At 38.7% G+C, this 8187-nt stretch overlaps 1 pseudogene; it reads left to right on the top strand.

The window, feature by feature from the left end:
- The first annotated feature begins 1161 nt into the window (after positions 1-1161).
- Positions 1162-2147, top strand: LOC114824594 (plasmodesmata-located protein 6-like; annotated as a pseudogene).
- Positions 2148-8187: the final 6040 nt, after the last annotated feature.

The raw sequence follows: 8187 nt of genomic DNA, 5'->3' as shown, positions 1-8187 counted from the left end.
GGAGGCCTTAGAGAGAGAGGCGGTGCGGCAATAGAGAGAAGAATAGAGAGATGTGTAATTGTGGGTGTGTGTTATCTCACCCCATTGTGCCTTTATTTATAGTAGTAGGAAGGGTAAAACCTTTCCCTTTAGGATTACAACATTTAATAGGTAATCTAATCCTAATAGGAATATAAGACACATTCCCATATTTCCTAAGATTTACACAATCACATTCCTATTCTAAATAGGACTGCAACAAAAACTACTTTCTTGAATTTTTAAAATTTAGTTTTGAGTTTCCACTTTTTGGTTTTCAGTTTTCATACTGAAAAGTGAAAGTAGTTCTAAATAAGATTTTAATTTTTAAAAAACTAAAAACTAAAATCCATAAATTAAAATAAAAAAACTAAAAACTAAAAAAATAAAATAGCTATTGTTTGTACCATACTTAGGGCCTCCGTATTTAGATCTCGTATAAATATTCGGACGACTTAAATGTAATTATGTAATAAATGAAGAGGCAAATATGTAATAAGTGAGGAGCCCTTATTCTATAAAAGGACTCCTCACTCTCCTCATTGGGGGAGGCCAATTCTTAGGCCATGGGAAAAGCTCTCTCACCCTCAGAAGCTCTCACATTCTCATCCTCTCACAAACAGAGAAATACAATATCAGTGTGGACATAGCCCAAACATTGGGATGAACCACGATACATCTTGTGTTATTTACATTTCTTGCAGATTCACGGTTGAATTTACGTTGTTCCAAGACCTCTCTGGTTTTATGCATCAACATTTGGCGCCGTCTGTGGAAAACGACACGAAAAGCTGTGTCGGTTCTCTTTTATTTTTTCATCTCACCACCATGAATCTGCAAAAAACCCAAGAGCCCAAAGCCTCAATGCCCGTCCTTTGTTCCTCCACCACATCAAGATAACTCCCAAACTCCACCATCTCTCTACTTTCTAGAGAGAAACAATACACACAGAGGAGAGAGAGAGTGTGTGTGAGAGAGATCAAAAGCTCCAGAGTTGAGATCAAAATTCAAATCAAAGTTTGTCAATGTTATTTTTCCAACCCAGAAGACCCGGCAAAAAGAAATCCAAAAAAAAAAAAAAACACAGAGACCTCTCTCTCTCTTCTAACTTGTTACAGCCACCATCTCACAAAACAAAATATGATGTCTTCTATTTTTGTTTTCCTCCTCACTATTTCCTTCCTTACAACCCTGTCGTCCTCCGCAACCACTTCTTTCGTCTTCGGCGGCTGTTCCCAGCAAAGATACCTCTCGGGTTCGCTCTACGAGTCGAAAGTAAACTCGCTCCTCACCTCCCTGATCAACTTAACCATGTTCTCCACCTACAACAACTTCACATTCCCCGATAGCAGCTCCACCGGCTCCTAGGACACCCTATGGCCTCTTCCAATGTCGCGGCGACCTCAGCAACATCGACTGGTCCCAGTGCGTCGCTCGCTAGGTGAGTCAACTCGGAACCCTCTGCCTCGACTCCTGCAGTGGTGCGTTGCAGTGCCTCGACTCCTGCAAAGGCTGTTTTGAGAAGTACGACAACGCAACGTTCTTAAGGGTGGAGGACAAAATCGTGGTTGTTAAGAAATATGAGCCATCGACTGGGTTTGACTCAGATTCATTGACCAGTGAAGGAACTTACACGCCGTCAGAGTCAGCGGTTGGCGCAGTGTGTCGGGGATTTGAGTACGAGCAAATGCCGGGATTGTCTGTCAGAAGTCGTCGGACAGCTCAGGTCCGTGTAAGGGACCAGTGCGTGAGGCGACATGTTATTGGATAAATGCTACGTCCGCTACTCGGAAGGTGGATATCACCCAAACGGTGGTCATGATGACGATGACGACGATGAGCTTGAGAAGACTAAAATAACGTACTTGCAAAAATGCCAGAAGCTTGCCATCAATGTCACATCCGGCAGTACCACCGTCATGGCCCATAAGAATAATGGAGAAATTGCCTTTTTGGAAATTGCCAAGCAGAAAAGCAACGAAGAAGATAAGAGAGGAAATCACATGGGAACTCTTATCCATGCAGGGATAAGACAGGATCTTGTTAAGGAGATGCACATGCGAATCCCTTCATTGGTTTGTATGTCACATGGGAATCCCTGCATTGGGAAGAGAGGATCCTCCATGTGATTTACCCGGATCGAATGATGTTAACATTTTCTGTCTTCCCATCCCCAAAGGTGTCTGACACGGTTATGGAGCCATACAAGGCCACCCTTTCCGTCCATCAGCTTGTCGAAAAAGTAGAAACAACAGAGAAAAAGCAGAAAGTAAAATGGAGGCTTTCATCTGCGAGAGCACATGGGGACATTGCAAAAGCAAGGAATAAACACCCACACTGCAAAAGCAAGGAATAAACACCCCCACCAGAATGATGTGATTTACTTTCCTTATTTTTGAATGATGTGATTTATTTTTCTTATCTTTCGAAGACATCTGTATAAATCCCACCAGAGGGTAATATAAAAAAATGAAATATAAAAAAAGCCCAAAATAATGGGTTGGAATGTTATGTGGAGGGTGAAGACCCATATGCCCAAAAGAGCCAGAGCCTATGACTTCAAATTTATTCAGCACTTTGTCGCTATTATCACCAACCAGGTGATCAAAAGTACGTCAAGTACTACAAAAAATTATTCGGCAACCTGCCACTATTACCACCAACTAGGTGATCAAAAGTATGCCTAGTACTCCAAAATTATTTAGCAGCCTGCCGCTATTATCACCAACCAAGTGATCAAAAGTATGCCCAGTACTCCAAAATTATTCGGCAGCCTGCCGCTATTACCACCAACCATGTGATCAAAAGTACGCCCAGTACTCCAAAATTATTCGGCAGCCTGCCGTTATTATCTCCAACCAGGTGATCAAAAGTACGTCCAGTACTCCAAAATTATTCATGAGCATCACTTATGTCAATCATACATAAACATTCATGAGCATCACTCATATCAATCATACATAAACATTCATGAGCATCACTCATGTCAACATTCATGAGCATCACTCATGTTAACATCCATGAGCATCACTCATGTCAATCAACATAAACATTTATGAGCATCACTCATGTCAATCAGCTTCAAAAGCTTCATTTACAGAGCTCTAGTTTCGAAAGCTTCATTTACAGAGCTCCAGTTTTAAAGCTTCATTTACAAAAGCTCAAGCTTCAAAGCTTCACTTGCAAAGCTTCACCTACAAAGCTTCAATGCAGGGTATACAAATACCGCCTCCGAACAACCGCCACTTCGGCCCATACATGGATTCAATTTGAAGTTTCCAGCCAACAAACTATATTGACTGAAGACTTGGGGGACTACACTATGTACCATATATTGGGCCTCATAAAAAGTACTTGGGGGACTTAGCCCATTATTTATGTATTGAGGAGCGAGCCCTTATTCTATAAAAGGGACTCCCTCACTTTCATTAGAGAGCATCCATTATTCATGTACTGAGGAGCGATCCCTTATTTTATAAAAGGGACTCTCTCACCTTCATTAGAGAGCATCGTCGCCAGCTGAGCAACCGCCTCGCCGCGAGCATCACTCCTAACCCATCACTTATGTATTGAGGAGTGAGCCCTTATTCTATAAAAATGACTCCCTCACCATCATTAGAGAGCATCAACTCTAGCCCATCACTTATGTATTGAGTAGCGAGCCCTTATTCTATAAAAAAGACTCCCTCACCTTCAACGTCACAAGCTGAGCAGCCTCGCAACATATGCTACTTCTAGTTGAGCATCATTTCACATTAAGCACCGCCTCATATCAAGTATTCAGTTCTAGACGACATCTAGTTACTTCGGCCCACACATGGACTAAATTGCAAGTCTCGAGCCAAAAGACTCTCTTGACTAAAGACTTGGGGGACTACTGTTTGTACCATACTTAGGGCCTCCGTATTTAGATCTCGTATAAATACTCGGTTGACTTAAATGTAATTATGTAATAAATGAAGGGGCAAATATGTAATAAGTGAGAAGTCCTTATTCTATAAAATGACTCCTCACTCTCCTCATTAGGGGATGCCAATTCTTAGGCCATGGGAAGAGCTCTCTCACCCTCAGAAGCTCTCACCCTCTCATCCTCTCACAAACAGAGAAATACAATATCAGTGTGGATGTAGCCCAAACATTGGGGTGAACCACGATACATCTTGTGTTATTTACATTTCTTGCAGATTCATAATCGGATTTACATTGTTCCAAGACCCTTCCGGTTTTGTGCATCAACAACTATCAAACAACTTGTAAATCAAATTGATTCAACTATGAACTTAATTTGCATTATACCGACACTTGATTGATGTGGCATATATGATAGAAAAATTTTATTTCAACCCATGTAACATCTTTCTACCCCCAACTTAAATTTAAATTATTAATTATCTATTTTACCCTATTGCATATTATTAATAAGTACAAAATGAAATTAATAATAAAACTCAAATTTATCATAAACCAATTAAACCCTACCATCACTTATTGTTTATCCTACGTTCATTCTGGCTAAAACCCTAATAGGTCTTGTACAGAAAAACAAGCATTTTTAGTGATGGATGGTGATTTTGAAGTTTTGAATCCTCCAACTAAGGTATGACTCAATTTATGAATATTTTGTTCGTTTAATTTCAATTTTTTTAAAGTTTAGAAGATGAGTATTTGGGTTTCAATTTTTTTCATCATTCCCGAATTGTTTGTTAAACTTTCTACAATTGGAAAATTCTAAGGAAAAACTTCTTACCAATTGTTCTTAGATTATAAACTTCCTTGCTTGTTGATAAATATAAGGGGATGAATTGTTTAATTTGTTGCTTATGCACATCAATAGAAAGAAAAAAGGCAAATGTCTGGGTTTGGTAATAGAAAGGAAAAAAAAAAGTAGCCATGGAAATGCTAGTGGGAAGAGGGGGTGGGCCAAGGACGCCTCTTTAAAAAAAAAATTCAATTATAGATGATATTTTATAAAGGGAATTGGTGTAAAGATAAATTAACATTTTGAATTGGATTTGAGAGAATAGTTTAAGTAATAAATTTGGGTTTAAAGAGAGATTAATTCTTTAATAAAAAACAATATGGGTGAAGAGAGTAAGTTGGGTGTAAAAAGAGATTACATGGGTTCAAATAAAAATTTCCTATATGATATATGTAGTTACAATATATATGCACAGCGCAGGATTGCCTTTGATGTGCTAATAATTATTCAATTTCAAATCTCTTGTTAACAAATGGTGTTACCTTTACTGCAGTGCTACCCGAACCATTCATCTGCATACAAAACTTGTAATTTACGCCCGCATGGGAATCAACCTCAAGCATGTTGAAGCATGCATGCATGCCCGCATGCGTTTTTCATACGTAGCGTTATTCACTGGTGAGTGCGTGCGACGGCAGACCAGACAAGCAATTATGGGCAGTAGAATTCACTTTCATACTCTGGGAGAAACCAACCGATTTTTTTCACGCAGCCTTCAGGCTTCAAGGCTTTTTTAGTACATCACATCATTCTATAATGTCCATGCCCCCTCCTATTATTAAGCACTGCTCCATCAAAGTCTAAAAATGTTGGTTGATATTACGTTTAGCAGAAAAACTCAAGTGTTTATAGGTCATAACTGTTGTATGGAGAAGCAGTAGGTACTTAAGTACTTCTAAATGCTTTTTCATAAGCATTTGAATTTTTAACAAAAAAAATTAACATGCATTTAACAAAAGCGATTCTAATAAAACTATTAGGTCATCTCCTACCAAAAGAATTTGGTCAATATTAGCTCCAAAAAAACAAAACAATCTCCAACCACATGGTACATTGCAAATGGGCGTATTTTGAGGGCAAAAAGAAATGTCCAAGTGCCAGTCCCCATGCAATTGGGCATTTCTTTTTCGCGAAGCCCACCACTTGATGACATGGTGAAGAGGTACTTGGTCATACTAAAATATAACAAAGATATAGAGGTGCTAATATTTAGCCCTTTCTTGGCTGGAAACTAGAAAAAATAGCTCGCAACCATTAATTAAAATAAAAATTAATATTTTTGAGGACTAAAATTGTGCCCAAGTGCTTTTATTAGCTCTCCATAGTTGGAGGTGTCCTAATGAGTAGAAGTGTTTCTTACAACAGTCACGAACAGCTCTTAATATTTTGAGTGTTGATGATAAGCCCCAAATCCTAGGAACCCTAACTACTCCTCAGCGTAATAATTGTCGTTGCCGCCATCAGCAACCAAGGAAAAGACAAAGGTCAAACCTTGACCGTAGGAATCCTATGTGGACTAAACTATTTATGATAAAGGTGAAATAATAGGTTGCCTAAACAAATTAATTAAGAGTTTAGTACGTGTAATACTAGCTCCTATAACTGAGGAATATAGTTCCAACTGCTGTTGAAAAGCACGTTCCACAACCACTAAACCACGACTGGGACTTAGAGCTGTTAACTACATTGTAAAAGATGAAGGATTGATACAGAGGAAGAGGAAGAAGATAGAGAGAACCAAGAGAGATTCTAGAGTGAGAGAGTTTAGAGAGAGAAATATGATTTGTATTAACTGAGCAAATGAAGATTACACATACTGTTTATATAGAAATCCTAACTACTTTAACCAAATACTAACTACCTAACTATATTACTAACTATATTACATTTTTACCCTTAATACTCCCCCTCAATCTCAACTGGGGAAACTCAGTTTGAGATTGGAAGAATTGAGACATGGTAGCACTGAAACTGTAGATTTAGGAAAACCACCATTGGATTGATACCCAAACATCTGTCCACATGTAGCACTTTGACTAGAGTCAACACTTTGGATTAGCCTGCGCGCACACAGGTTTTTGAAATAACGATCTTTCTGCCATTGATCAACATCACCATCTGACAAAAGGCAACTATTCAAACATCATCACAGTGAATACTACCTTCAAAACCACTTCAACAGCAAGTCATGTAGAAAACATGACACTGAATCAAACCATACAACTTGAAGTAGATGTACGGCCATACGACAGAGAGTAAGCGCGTATACTCAAACCATATCACCAAAGCTTATAGCTTTCCCAGATCACTGAATCAAACAAGTGTACCCCATGACCTCTTTGAAGCTGTTGACTAAAAACCTCTGTCTGTCTGTCCAAATTTCTTCCACTGCCTTACAAATAAAGACATCTGTATGCCGCTGCCTCTATCAGGAGTTGTACACAAGAACAACCTTCTATAAAGTAGTTGTAGCACACCCTCATGCCGGTATAACACTTCTTACGGGATTACCCTTCGTGGGATTCACCGTCAACAATCTCATTCAACTTGGCTTCGGCCTTTAATATTTACAAAAACAGAAAATTAACAAACTATAGTGTGGCATCGGCCTTAACTATAGCACCACGGGATCGCCCTTTGTGGATTTTACCAAAAAAAAAACAACTTCTTTGAACAATGGCATCGGCCTTCACAATTTCAACAATTGAAATCAACATCTATGTAGTATTACCCTTCGTGGGATTTACCTACTCAAACCACGGGATTACCCTTCGTGGGATTTACCGTTAACAACTTCTTCAAACTTTAACGTATAACCGGACTTACTGTAGATTCATGCTAACAACTGAGTTGGTTAGACTCTGAAATGACAGGCTGTGATTAGAAATATACTGCACAACTCCTCAGTTAGCACCTGAACACTCACTCCAGTAACCTTTGCTGATACCATGTTAACTACATTGTAAAAGATGAAGGATTGATACAGAGGAAGAGGAAGAAGATAGAGAGAACCAAGAGAGATTCTAGAGTGAGAGAGTTTAGAGAGAGAAATATGATTTGTATTAACTGAGCAAATGAAGATTACACATACTGTTTATATAGAAATCCTAACTACTTTAACCAAATACTAACTACCTAACTATATTACTAACTATATTACATTTTTACCCTTAATAAGAGCAACAAATGAATAACCAACCCTCCACGATAGATGGAGGTTGGCGACCATTGCTTCTATATATACAAGGGTTCCCTACTCACAGAGAATACATTATGAATACGAGGGTTTTATCACCATAAGAATATAAGGTCTCCAAGTGAGTAGAAGAAACTGCTTGAGTTACATCCATGGCTTCCTCATATTCAACTCTAACTAAATACAAATATGCATGTGATTAGAGGTTCTGTTA

The sequence above is a fragment of the Malus domestica genome, chromosome 04 (assembly GCF_042453785.1).
Source record: "Malus domestica chromosome 04, GDT2T_hap1".
NCBI classification, from domain to species: Eukaryota; Viridiplantae; Streptophyta; class Magnoliopsida; order Rosales; family Rosaceae; genus Malus; species Malus domestica.
The sequence above is the reverse complement of the archived record's forward strand: the minus strand, read 5'-3'. Positions and strand labels throughout refer to the sequence as shown.